Raw genomic sequence first — 14,829 nt, 5'->3', positions numbered from 1 at the left:
AGACTTTTTCAGTTCCTCACTCTAACTGCACTTCCTCTCTTTAGAGGTTAATGTTTCTTTCCCTTACTGTGGTTTACATCTTAAACTGATTTTTCAAAAATTGTACTCAAATTGTACAACAGAAAGAGATGTATATTTGATGTGATCATTATGCAATTTTTCCTATAGATAGAAATTATTTATCTTCACAGACACTAAAACTAAAACACAGATAAAATACAAACCATACCACTTTTTAAAAAAATTTATAACAGAAATGAAGCATATGTAGGCTATGTCCAACAACTTCTAAAGCTATTGCTATAGCACAAAATTTGCTCGCTTTTTGGGAAGCTTCATAATACTGGTCATTTAACAGGAAATGTACAACTGCCTGCTGGAACAAGACCAAATAATTCATGATTAATTTGGTCCTCCACGAATGATAAATAGCTCATTTCAGGAGTACACACACAACTGTCTTAATTTCAGTGTCTGAAAATATGCAGAAGGATCCTAATAGCAAGCTGCATTAAATTATCTCATCAACATCAACTCAGGGCATCCAGGCACACAAATGTAAGCATTGTTCTATGTTAGGGCCCGAGGATACACTAAAAATATTTGGGGATCTTAAAAAACAGGTGTGTGAACTCATTATAATAATGATGTGAAATATGAACTCTATCCCTTTGCATATCAAGTTTTATTTTTTTTCTGCTTGACCTCAGTCTACACTTTACCCAAATCCAGCATAGAAAAAGACTGGGGGATAAATCCACAGTAAACCAGATTAGTAAACTAGGTCAGATATAATTTTATTCCTCCATAGGAAACTATGATTGTCTATCAATACATGCTGGGCTAGAAACTCACCTCCATATATTAGTTTCAGCCAGTATTTTAACTGTAAGAACCTCAAACAGGCCTCAACAGAGATACAGCCATTTGTTCTAATGGGAGATGCATATCTGCAACTGAGTAAGGGGCTTGGAGCACAGACCTCAGGAATTTAGATTAGATTCCTTCTGGGGACAGCAATAGTTTTATCATATACACACACTATTTTTCACATATAGAAAAGGACTTAGTGTTTTAGCATTCAATAGTTCAATTCCTGTAAGTATAGAGGTATTCCCCGTACAGCTCCATACCTGGTTATTGCACTGGAAGTTTTTTGTGCCTGCAGCATAAGGTTTCTAGATGGAAATTTCCAGGAGGCAGAGTGTTATGTCCTTATAAGGACACCCACCCGGATTGGCTGCCAGCCATCGGACGGGAAGTTTGAATAGCTGTCTAGGGGCGGTGTGTCTGCCGGAGTGAATATAAGGAGAGCTCCGGCAGCGCACAGCCAGTCTTGTTACTGTTTCAATAAAGTTACTAAATGTATCGAGCTGGTCACGTCTTCCATTCCTGCGCCTGATCTAATACTGGCGATGAAGGACTAGAGAAGAGAACCTGAGCAAGATTCGTGGAACGATCGCCTAACCGAGCTGAAGTCACTCAGCCGTGGCACCGCACAGAATGGCAACCCCGCAAGCACCGATCGCTTCGCTGAATCCATTCGACCCGGCAAGAGAGAAATGGAGGTCGTACATGGTCAGGTCCCGGCAATTCCTCCGAGGGAACGGCTACCAGAACCTCGACGATGAATGCAAGAGAGCCCTGTTCCTGGCCCACTGCGGTTCCGACGTCCTGGAGATGGCCATCGATCTCATGGCGCCCAGGGATATTGAAGAGATGTCCTGGAGTGACCTGCAGGAAGTCCTGCAGGAACACTACGCACCCACAGGCACCCCGATTGCCAACAGATTCACCTTCCAGCAAAGGAATCAACGGGAAGGTGAATCCATCAAAGAATTCGTGGCGGCGCTTTGCCAAATCGCTGCCAATTGCGAATTCGACAACGTGGATAATGCCATCCGGGACTGGATCATCTTCGGAATGCAAGATGTGGGGCTCCAGAAGAAGTTCCTGAGCCGCAAGAGAATTCCGCTCAAGGAAGTCCTTGAAGAAGCCACAGCCGCCGAGACATCCGAGAAAGTGGCCGCCGCGATGGTGAAGGCCAGAGGGGTCCACAAGATCCACAAGTCGGGTCCAAACTCTTCAGATGACTCCGCCACGCCATCAGAATCCAAGGAGGAAATGGCTGTCCACAAGGTTTCCGGCCTCCCCAGGCGGGAAAATCCCCAACATGGCGACCGGGGGGAACGATGCGGCAGTTGCAAAGGCGACCACCCCAGGGCAAACTGCAGATGGAGGGACGCGACTTGCCGCCGCTGCCTGAAGAGGGGACACATAGCCGAAGCATGCAGAGCAGCAGATCCAGCCCCGGAACCACCCAGGCCAAGATTCTGCGAAAACCGCAGAGAAAGCCAGAGGACATCCAAACGGTCCTCGAACCAGTCCAGGCGCGGGGACGACCAATATTCCCACAGCAGAGCAGTGCACCAGACCACAATCGCCCACACAAGCGACGACGGTGCCACCAAATTCAATGTGACACTGCTGGCAGAAGGGTCACCGTGCACAATGGAAGTAGATTCAGGTTCCATCTACTCCATTATGGACTGGCAACATCTGAAGTGCCTGAAGCCATCCTGTGAAAAGAACCAGCTAAAAGCCCTGAGGTCGAGGCTCGTGGATTTCAGTGGAAACCCCATCGGAGTCCTGGGCAGAACCACTCTCCACATCACCTTCAAGGACTTCCAAGGCAAGCTTCCCATCACAGTCGTGGAAGACAGCCGACCGAACCTGCTAGGAGTGGAGTGGTTCAAGCCGCTAGGGTTATCGATCGGAGGCATCCATCAAATCCAGAGGGATGAACTCAACAACTTCATCGAAGAGTTCAAAGAAGTCTTCGATGGTAAGCTGGGGAAATTTGTGGGGAGGCCAATCTCCTTTAATTTGGACAAGGGAATCACCCCAATCAGGCTGAAGCCCCGCCGGGTTCCGTTTGCCTTGCGGCCAAAAGTAGATGAGCAGCTAGATAAGCTGATCGCCCAGGGCGTTCTGGAACCTATCGATCATGCTTCATGGGAAACCCCCATTGTGACCCCAATGAAGCATGATGGATCTGTGCGCATCTGTGCCGACTATAAGTGTACAATCAATAAGGCGTTGGCACAGAGCGCATACCCAGTCCCAGTGGTGCAACATCTGCTGCATTCTCTGGGAACTGGCTCAATTTTTGCCAAACTGGACCTGGCCCAGGCTTACCAGCAGCTGCCAGTCAATGAAAAAACGGCAGAGGCCCAAATAATAGTCACCCACAGGGGGGCATTCAAATGCAACCGTCTCCAATTTGGAGTCAGTGCTGCCCCCGGAATCTTCCAATCAATGATGGAACGCCTTCTCCAAGGCGTTCCAGGGGTGGTGCCATACTTTGACGATGTACTAATCTCTGGAGATTCTAAAGCACAACTCCTTGAAAGACTCAGGCTCGTCCTGCAGCGTTTCAAGGCCAAGGGCTTGAGAGTCAGGAGAGATAAATGCATTTTAGGAGTACAGGAGGTCGAGTTCCTGGGCTATCTCATAGATAGCACTGGCATCCACCCCACCAAATCAAAAGTTAAAGCTATCCATGAAGCTCCTAGCCCAAAAAACAAAACAGAGCTTCAGGCATTCCTTGGATTGCTTAACTTCTATGCCATGTTCCTCAAACAGAAAGCCACGGTTGCTGAGCCACTCCACCGCCTGCTGGGGAAAGCGGCTTCCTGGAAGTGGGACCAAGAGGAGGAAGCAGCATTCCGGGCCATCAAAGGACTCTTAACATCCAAAAGCGTCCTCATACAGTACAACGAGACGCTCCCAATCAAGCTCACCTGCGACGCATCACCATACGGGGTGGGGGCAGTCCTCAGCCATGAACTCCCTAATGGCTCAGAAGCCCCAATAGCCTACTTTTCCAAGACAATGTCCAGCGCAGAACGCAACTAGAGCCAGCTGGACAAAGAGGCTCTGGCCATCGTCGTGGGAGTCAGACGGTTCCACGAGTACATCTACGGGAGGAGTTCACCATAGTGACCGACCACAAGCCGCTCCTGGGACTCCTCGCAGGCGACCAACCAACCCCGACCTTCATGTCCCCGCGGATGACAAGATGGGCCATCTTCCTAGCCGGCTATTCCTACAGGCTCATGCACCAGCCAGGCACAGCCATAGGAAACGCCGACGCGCTGAGCAGATGCCCATCAAAGGATCCAGTGGAAGACCCAGCCCCCACGCTCGACCTCTTCCACATCGACAACGACAACAGCTGCCCAGTCTCATCTGCAGATGTGGCCGTCCACACCCAAAAGGACCCCACACTCCGCCAAGTGAGATCCTGGATCCTCAGAGGGTGGCCGACGGAGAAGGCAGAGGAAAAATTCAGCCCCTTCGTCAGAAAGCAAAAGGAGCTGTCCACCATGAGAGGCTGTTTGCTATGGGGAGACAGAGTGCTGATTCCCAGCACTCTGCAAAGAAGAACGCTAGGGACCTTGCATAATGGGCACCCCGGCATCGTCCGCATGAAAGCCCTGGCACGGAGTTACGTCTGGTGGCCATCACTGGACAGAGACATAGAAGAATGGGTCTCCAGATGTAACCCATGCCAAGAAGTACACCCAGCGCCGCCTCAAGCCGAAACAATGAAGTGGGAGACCCCCAGCAGCCCCTGGTCGAGGATTCACATCGACTTCGCGGGTCCGATGCAGGGGCGCCACCTACTCATCGTCATCGACGCCTTCTCCAAGTGGCTCGAGGTGGTACCCATGGCATCTACCACAACTGAAGCAACAATCTGGGCTCTACGCCGCCTTTTTGCCACCCATGGACTGCCGGATGTGCTGGTCTCCGACAACGGGCCCCAACTCACGTCCCTGGCCATGGAGGCATTCCTGGCCAGCCTGAGCATCCGCCATGCCCTGTCTGCCCCTTACAGGCCAGCTGGGAACGGACAGGTTGAACGGATGGTGAGACTCACCAAGGAGGCACTCACCAAAATGGGCACTGGCAGGAAAGAATTGACAACTTCCTCCTCACCCAGCACATCACGCCGCATGCCACCACCCACAAGAGCCCAGCTGAGATGTTGATGGGCAGAAGACTGAGGTCACCACTGGACCGGCTGCACCCACAATACAGCCCTGAAGTGACCGCAACAGCCAGCCGCTCGCTTCGCGCCTTCAGCATAGGAGATCCGGTTTTCGCATTGAATTTCCACGGCTCTCCAAAATGGCTGAAGGGGAAGATAGAAAGCTCAACCGGCCCGAAGTCCTACAGAGTGGAGCTGGAAGATGGACAGGTCTGTAGACATCACATGGACCAGCTCCGGAAAAGGTGGAGGGAAGTAGGACAAAACCAGCCCAACGAGGTAGCCTTGCACCACCCCGACGAGGTAGGCCTATAACACCCCGACGAGGTAGGCCTACAACATCCCGGCGAGGCATGCCTACAACACCCCGGCGAGGCAGGCCTACAACACCCCATCGAGGCTGACCAACAACTCTCCGGCGAGGTCGGCCCATCAGACCCCAGCAAGGCAGGCCAACAACACCCCGGCGAGGTGGGGAAGCAATGACCTGACCAACCAGGACAGCGGGATGCCAGAAAAGTAGACCGGGGACTTCTCAACCAGGGCGAACCCTGGCCACCCGGCTGGGGCAGCAGACGGGCCCAGAACACGGAGGACTGCCAGCCAAGGACAGCAGTAGACCGGGGACTGCCCAAGGTGGGCACACCACAGCTCATGGGTGAAGGTGGGGGGGACCACCCCGGCGAGGGGGACCTCCACCCAGCACAGAGGGCAGCCCAGCAACAACACCCCAGCCCGGCAGACCCCAGCCACCGACCTGCGGTAGACCAGGGACTAGGGCGAAGGGAAGACCGACAACAGCCCGGCCAGGGAGGCCAGCACCAACCCAGCAGGGGGGACCTCCACCGCCCCGCGGAGGTAGCCCCTCAACAACAACCTGACCAGGATGACCACTGCCGACCCGACGGGGTACGCCAACGCCAGCCCGGCAAGGAAGGCCTCCGCCACCCCGACCAAGGAGGCCTGCACCACCCCTGCGAGGTCGGACCACACGACCAAGGTCAGCACCACCCACCGCCGAGAGACCGGACCCGAGGGCACCAGTCCGAGACATCCCCCCGACAATGGGGAACCAAACCGCAGCCGAACCACGGAGCCCAGGAGACTGGGGAGGAGCAAGGGTCAACCAGAGACTTACCGAGACTCAGACGCTCTTCCCAGGTCGGCACCGAGTGGCCACAGCAAGATGACCGATGCACAGGCCAGGAGGAAGACCATCAGAACCAGCAATCCGAGATCCAGGGTTCGGCTGGAGGCGCCGGGAGTGACCCTGCACACTCGACAGCCGAACCAAGTCCGGTTCCAGGGAGGGAACCAGGAGAAACAGAGGCCTGTCCATCCAGGTCGGCGTCGACGAAGAAGTGAGACTGCGCAGGTCAACTAGGGTGCCGAGGCGTCCTACGTACCTGCGCGATTATGTGACATTCATTAACTTTGAGTGACTGTTTTCTAACTAGGAGGGGAGGAGTGTTATGTCCTTATAAGGACACCTGCCCCGGATTGGCTGCCAGCCATCGGGCGGGAAGTTTGAATAGCTGTCTAGGGGCGGTGCGTCTGCCGGAGTGAATATAAGGAGAGCTCCGGCAGCGCACAGCCAGTCTTGTTACTGTTTCAATAAAGTTACTAAATGTATCGAGCTGGTCACGTCTTCCATTCCTGCGCCTGATCTAACACAGAGGGCTGAAAATAAATATCTAGATATTTAAAAGCTTTCATGGCTGCTCTCGTAAAATACTGCTGGCTGGCATGTCAAATGGGCATCTCATGCATTAATTCTATCTTTGGGGTAATTTACAATCCCTAACTCATGAAATTAAACAAGTATTATTTTCCTCTAAATTTTATGAGACTCACTCCACTCTTATATTTTGTTTTGATCCACTTGCACTGCCTATCAAGCTAAACATTGCTGTTTTAAATCTATAATTAATACAAATTGGGGGGGCACATATGTTTCACATACAATGACATCTAGAACTATTTTGAAGACTGGATGCTTGAACTGACCACTCAGTTTCCAAACTGAGAAATGGTCCAAACATTTGGATGCCTTATATGAGCTCCTTATATTGTTGTTGTTAGTTGCAAAGTCATGTCCAACCCATTGCGATCCCATGGACAACGTTCCTCTAGGTCTTCCTGTGCTCTACCATCCTCTGGAGTCCATTTAAGCTCACACCTACTGCTTCAGGGACTCCATCCAGCCACCTTGTTCTCTGTCGTCCCATTCTTCTTTTATACAATATATATGTATATATATCACTGTCCTGTGGATAAGGGACACATGGGGGATGGAGATTGACTCAAACTGTCATTAAATTTAGGCTCCTAATATTATATAATGGAACTACAGGAGACTTAGAGGGAGAGATCACTTTCTGGAATGGGAGAGGCATTCATATTCTTGAAAATATACTAATTGCCCAGGAACTGACTATCTTGCTGCACAAACTTAATGGTTATCTGTTTTCCCAATACCAGAAACCTACTAAGGTTTTTTACTAGTTAGGACATAGAATAATAGAGTTGGAAGGGACCTTGGAGGTCTTCTAGTCCAACCCCCTGCTCCATCAAGAGACCCTATATCAGTGATGGCTAACCTTTTCAGCACCGAGTGCTGAAACTGTGCATGCGCATACTCCCATAATGCAATGCACACGCAACCCCCATGTGCCCCTGCGCATGTGTGCGTAACCCCCTGCATTTGCCCTGCCGCCACGCATGCTCGTGCGACTCCCTGTGCATACCCCCTGCCCTTACGCATGCGCTTTGCCCCCACGCGTACAACCTGCATGTGCACTCTGCCCCCCCATGCATGCGTGTCTCCCGCATGGACCCTGCCCCCACGCATGCACGGCAGAGACTTGAAAAGCAACTGGCCTGCAGGAGGCATGCGCGCATACACGGCAGAGCTGAGCTGGGGCGACGGCTCGCGTGCCCATAGAGAGGGCTCTGCATGCCACCTGTGGCACACATGCCATAGGTTCACCATCACGGCCCTGAATCATTTCTTTTGGAAAGTCTTTGGTGATGGAGTACCCACAATTTCTGAAGGAAGTTATTCCCTTGGTTAATAGCTCTCACTGTTAGAAAATTTCTTAGTTCTAGGTTGCTTCCCTTCTTGGTTAGTTGCTAATCATTGTTTCTTGTCTTGCCTTTTGGTGCTTTGGAAAATAGCTTGACCCCCTCATCTTTGCAGGAGCCCCTCAAATATTGGAACAGTGCTATCATGCACCCCCTAGTCCTTCTTTTCATTAGACTAGACCAGTGATGGCTAACCTTTTTGTTGTCGTGTGCCAAAAGCAGAGGGGGTGCAGGGGGGTCATGCGTGCGCGTGCCCACAGCCATAATTCAATGCACCCCGCCCCCTGTGCATGCACGCATGACCCCCCTCCACTCCTCCTGCTTTTGGCATGCGATGGCATGGTGGGCCAGGTAGGCCCGTTTTTTGCCCTCCCCAGAGTCCAGAGGCTTTTTTGGAGCTTGGGGAGGACGAAAACGGCCCACTTTCCGACTTCCGGTGGGACCGGAAGGCCCGAAAATCAGCTGGCCGTCGCACGCATGTGCACTGGAGTTGAGCTAGGGCAACGCTCGCGTGCCCACAGATATGGCTCCGCGTGCCACCTGTGGCACGCATGCCATAGGTTCGCCATCACGGGCCTAGACATACCCAATTACAGTAACCATTCTTCATACATTTCAGCCTCCAGCTCCCTAATCATTTTGTTGCTCTTCTTCAATGCAGTATTCTAAGTGTGGTCTTACTAAGGCTTTGTAAAGCAGTACTATAACTTCATGTGATCTTGATTCTATCCCTCTATTAATGCAGCCCAAGACTGCATTGGCTCTGTTGGCTCATATTTAAGTGATTGTCCAAACTCTTTTGTAACAAGTGCAGGAAAATTGTTAGTGTGTGCTAGTACTTTTTAAATGACACAAGGGAGATCTTGACTACTCTAGATATTTTCCAAAATATTCTCACCTCAATATAGAAATATCTAAAGCCTGCTGCAGTCTGTTCAAAATGTCCATAATAAAGACAAGGATGGTGAAAATTGATAGCATCCTGCATTTATCATTTTTTTCAACTAGCTATGATATTTCATAAAAACACAATCAAAGTTAGATGTACTAATGGCAAAGAATTGATTGAGGCTATCCCAAATGTCCAAAGGAGTCTAATGTCCAAAGGAGCCAAACAGATATATCCTGGGTCCCTGCAATATCTATATTAATGATTCACTTTTTGTCCCTAGCTCATAATCTAATCCCCTAATATATGTTGATGTTAGTGCTACCATTTCTGCAAACCCAAGTGAATAACTATTCTAGAGAAATTAATATATTTAACATGTATATAGTTGTTCAGAAATTAAGCAAGGATATATTTAACTATAAAAAAGAAAAATGTTGAAAAGATTAATTGAACAAAAATTGAAGAAATACGCCACACACTGAGCCATCTTTGGGATAATATAGCTTATTTAAAACTGTGAAGAGAGAAAAGAAAATTAAGGAAGTTGGAAACAACCTATGATGGGGAATAAATTATATTACTTTGTGGTTTTTTAAAAATAAGATAGAAGTAATGCAAAATAAATAATACATAGAAAAATGTATTAGCAATAATTTAATGTATAAAATATGGGGATTAAATTTTAAAAATATGTTAATACAAGAATTATTAAAGAGCTGGAAATGCTTAATCAAAATTGCTGAGAAACTAGTACTTTTGGATTCCTTCCTTCTCTGAAGTCTATCTATCCCAGCGGTCACCAGCTGATGACCAGTGGAGCACTGGTGGTCCGCGAGAAAATGTTGGTGGTCCACAGAAAAATTATTTGAATTTTTTATATTGCACTAAATCAGGGGTCCTCAAACTACAGCCCCTGGGACAGATACATGCAATGAATGTTTGTGTTGCTGCAGAGAGTCTCCCCCTTCAGGGTCTTTTTGTGCAGATCAGAGTAGGGGAGAAATTCCAACTTGGGGCCTGCTTCAGCCTCCTGGTGCAGGGCTTTGGTAAAGGCTGGAGGGAAGCGCGCTGGTGGCAAAGAGAAGAGGGCCTTGTTCCAGTGGGACTGCATCAGAATGCGGCCACGCGGGTAATTATGGGAGCCGCCTGGCGCTCCCACATAACACCGCTCCTGCGTGAGCTGCACTGGCTCCCAGTGGTCTTCCGGGTGCGCTTCAACGTGTTGGTTACCACCTTTAAAGTGCTCCATGGCATAGGACCTAGTTATCTTCGAGACCGCCTGCTGCTACCGATGGCCTCCCACCAACCTGTGCGCTCCCACAGAGAGGGCCTCCTCGGGATGCCATCAACCAAACAATGTAGGCTGGCGATCCCCAGGGGGAGGGCCTTCTCTGTGGGGGCACCTTCCCTCTGGAATCAGCTGCCCCCAGAGATAAGGAGAATCCAAGACCTTGGTGCCTTCCGCCGTGCCCTTAAAACGTTCTTTTTTCAACAAGCCGGGCTGGCTTAATATATTTTTTAACATATTTTTAATTTTTAATTGGTTTGTTATCTTAAATTGGGACCAAATTAATATATATCCTTTTAATTGTTTTTTAATGTTTGTATTGTATGTTTTTATCTGGCTGTACACCACCCTGAGTCCCTCGGGAGAAGGTGCGGTATATAAATTTGAAATAAAATAAAATAAAATAAAATAAAATAAAATAAAATAAAATAAAATAAAAAAATAAATAAAAAATCATGGCCATTAAGTTGGCCATGCCTACCCAGTCACATGACCACACCCATGCCCACCCAGCCGGTCATTAGGCAGATCATATTAGTGGTCTGCAGGATTTAAAATTATGAATTTACTGGTCCCTGATGTCTGAAAGGTTGGTGACTATGGTGACCAGACGTCCCGCTTTTGGCGGGACAGTCCTGATTTTTAGCAATTTGTCCGGCGTCCCGCAGCGTTTTAAAAAAGTCCCGATTTTTGGAAAGAATGCAGGACAAGCTAGGGAACGGCGGGAGAACGGGAAGGGAATATACGGTTTTCACTCACCCTCACCCTCTGACTCTGTTGGATCACTGGTCCCCGTTCGCTTACCCCGCCCACTCCCAATCTATTGCTGAGTCCCAGCTGATGGCTAGAGGGAAAAAAAACTGTTTAAATTCTTGCCGCGGGGCTTCAAAGGGCCGCCCTACAGCTGATCAGTGTTAAAAGAAAACAAATGAGTAGACTGGTGCCTGCAAAAATAGAAAAAACAGCCCCTTTCAGCTTCAGCATAGGTCAATTACCATAAGTTGATTTGATCAGCCTCCCGACTCTCAGCTGATTTGCTCTCAGCTGTTTTGCTGAGGGCTCTGTTGCTAGCTAGCTGCAAAGAGGTAAATTGCTGGAGCAGATGTTTTTTTCCCCTAGCTATGCTGAAAAAGCGAAACTGAAAGTAAAGCAGGGTCTTTGCTGCAACATGACAAAATAGGCAGAGAGAGATTTCTTTTTCTTTTTCCTCACCAAAAAAGGTAGGTGCAAAACTGCAAACAATGGGAAATTTAGGGCAAAAGAAGAGGTTCAAGATTTTAAAACACAAAAGAAAAAAAGCTCTATTTAACTAGGGAATTGTAATAATTGAGATACTATTAATTGTATATTGTGTTGAAAGCAGAAATGGTTTGTAGGGATATAGAAGGGAAAAATTGAATTTGATTAAGTTTAGAGATGAGGATGAAGGGTAATATTGGTTTTTTACAAAAATAGATGAGGAATAAATATGGCAAAAAGGAAATATAGAAATAGTAAATTTAATTGAAATGACTAAACACTGTTTAAATTTATGAACCGGCCAAATACTCTGTTCAAAGAAAATACATTGTATGTTTGTATGTGTGTTTCTAATTATTGCTATTTATTCATATTTGTTCTCTTTTATTCTTTAAAGTTTAACAATTCATTCTTTATCTTAATATCTTTATATTTGTTTGGGGTTGGTTTTCTTCCCTTTCATCTTTTTTATCGTACAGCAATCTTTCTCCTCAAACCTACCACCTCTCTCTTTTTTTTCCTTACTTTCTCTTCCCCACCCCTCTTCTTCTCCTCCCTACTTCCTCTTCCTTTCTCCTTCTCCTCCTCTCTTCCTCCCTCTCTTACCCTCACTCCTACTCTAATTTCCCTTCCCTTCCTTCATCCCTCTCTATTGCTGTATCCTTTTATGCATATGGACTACTCAGAGGGCTGAAAAAGTTATTTTTGACTGATCCTCGCACTTTTGACCAGTCCTCGAACTTACGACTGTCCTCGCATTTTACGTTTTTGCCCTATCTTGTCACTATGGTGAAGAGAAGCAGTTGTGAAATGAGTGACACGGTTGTTAAGAATGCTACAATGGGCATAAATGATGACCAGTCATAAGTGCGAAGACTGGTCAAAAGTACGAGGACCTGTCAGAAATCACTTTTTTCAGCCCTCTGGGTAGTCCTTTTGTGCACATGGACTACTCAGAGGGCTGAAAAAGTTATTTTTGACTGGTCCTCGCACTTTTGACCAGTCCTCGAATTTACGACTGTCCTCACATTTTATGTTTTTTGCCCTATCTTATCACCATGGTGAAGAGAAGCATTCACTCATTGTGAAATGAGTGACAGGGTTGTTAAGAATGCTGCACGGGCATAAATGTGAGGATGGTCATAAGTATGAGGACCAGTCAAAAGTGCGAGGACCTGTCAGAAATGTCTTTTTTCAGCCCTCTGAGTAGTCCCTATAGTATACACATAGCCATGGCCACCTGGTCACATGACCAGCTAGCCACGCCCAGTCACATGACTTCCAAGCCACGCCCACAAAATAAGCCACGCCCACAGAACCGGTAGTAAAAAAATTTAGAACACCCCCCCCCCGGGTCAATGGTGTCCCTCTTTACCAATGTTAAAATCTGGTCACCTTATTGGTGACCCCTGATCTATCCTGTATCTATCTATTCTTGGACATATTAAAATTTGGTTTAATCTAGTCTAGTGATTTATTACTAAATTCTAAAAAGACAAAAGCCTTATTAATGCAACATTTTATTATTTTCATTCAGTGATCTTGTTACTAGCATACCTCAGCCTTCAGTAATATAAAATAATCTGTATTATTTAAATACAGCCACTGGGTGTCAGAACTGCACTGCAAGAGTAATAAACAGAGTTTATGCATATATCCTGCCTGACTTAAGCATCCATCTATACCTAGTTTACATATCTGAAATTTATTTTCTAACTATATTACATTCTGAACAATTTATCAATCTGGCCCTTCTATACCACCATTAATTAATTAATTGTTTGTTTGTTTGTCACAATTCTATGCCGCCCAACTCCCTGGGGACTCTACTCTACTCCCCAATCCTTTCTAAACAGTTCAAACACTAATTTTTAACGTTACAATTTTGGATTGTTGAAAACAGCCTAAATTCTTTCTTCCAACTGTCCAACAGGAGGGGGGAATTGAAAAACAACAAAACACAATTTGTTTCAAATAGCTGCAAAATTTCTGTTTGGATAGGAGAGAGGCTGGGCTGAGATAAGCTGAAACACGTTTTAACAAATGGGATCATGACCCATTGGTAAGATATATAAGCTTTAACACTGCAAATAGCAACATCATCTTTCCTCCAATTGTAAATACTCGGCAGCTGAGTCAGAAATTAATCAGCTCAGCTGGTGAAATAAGGCAATGGCTTGAGATTACACAGGTGCAGTTACTTCTGGAGTGGTGAAAATTCTGGAGTATGTGACAGTCTTTTTATTCATTAAATGAGGGCTTTAAAAAAAATGTATGTTATTAAACAGTAAAGGAATTTGCTCCTGCTTTCCATTAATTTTTTACGGTATGTAGCTACAAAGCATTGTAAAGAATTTTCCTTGCCTTTAAATGCAGATTATATTGAACCGAAATAGCTGCTTCCTTCATCACGCATTTTCATCAGATTTTGCCTCCAAATAAATATAAACAAATGCAGAAAGGAGGGGTTATGGCATTGGATATGCTTTATATGCAAAAGATCTTAAATGCAATGTTCATTTAGGGCCAAAAAAATATTGGGGAGAATTACTGCCTGTGAATAGGCAAGCTTTTCCTAACATAGTGACATCCAAATGTAGACATGTGTTTTTATATTCTGGCATTATGGCCACTAGCCCCTGGGTATGAAGAGAGCAATATTCCTACAATTTTTCACATTAGTCAATATAATTTTAAAAAATAGAAAATAAATGTGAGCAAGTCAGTACTATTGTTTTTACATATGCTACTGTATGTCTTCAGCCACTGGTATTTCCCTTGTATCCAAATAGCACTGACTCAAGGAAAGTAATTTAGTTTTTTAATGTTTTTATTAGCAAATCTGAGAGACAATAACAGAAATCAGGTTGATGTCCTGTGTTGCATTATTTTATATGTCCCGGGAAAACAGTAAAGCCGCAGCTGTTATTTCTCTTCATAATATAAACCAAACTAAACGAACATTAAAGTACCACCAGATATTTTAATATGTACTAAATCACTTTTTTTTTACTTTTTAAAAAAAGAACAGTGGTTGTATTTCAAAGCAATATGGTGAAAAACAGTATCAGACACTTTTATTTTAACACTCTGTTCCGTAATACTTGCTTCTCATATCTTAAATCCCCCAAATGCATTTGCGAACCAATCAGTCTCCTCGAAGAAAACAACAGAAAGTGCAGGTTGAGGCTTCCAGTCGCCTATCGATATGTTCTTTTTTTTAAAAAAACTACAACTCCCATAATGCTTTCTTAGATATGCGCTGACACG

The sequence above is a fragment of the Pantherophis guttatus genome, chromosome 1, assembly GCF_059756535.1.
Source record: "Pantherophis guttatus breed Tessera chromosome 1, ASM5975653v1, whole genome shotgun sequence".
Classification (NCBI taxonomy): Eukaryota; Metazoa; Chordata; class Lepidosauria; order Squamata; family Colubridae; genus Pantherophis; species Pantherophis guttatus.
Note: the sequence above shows the minus strand (reverse complement) of the source record.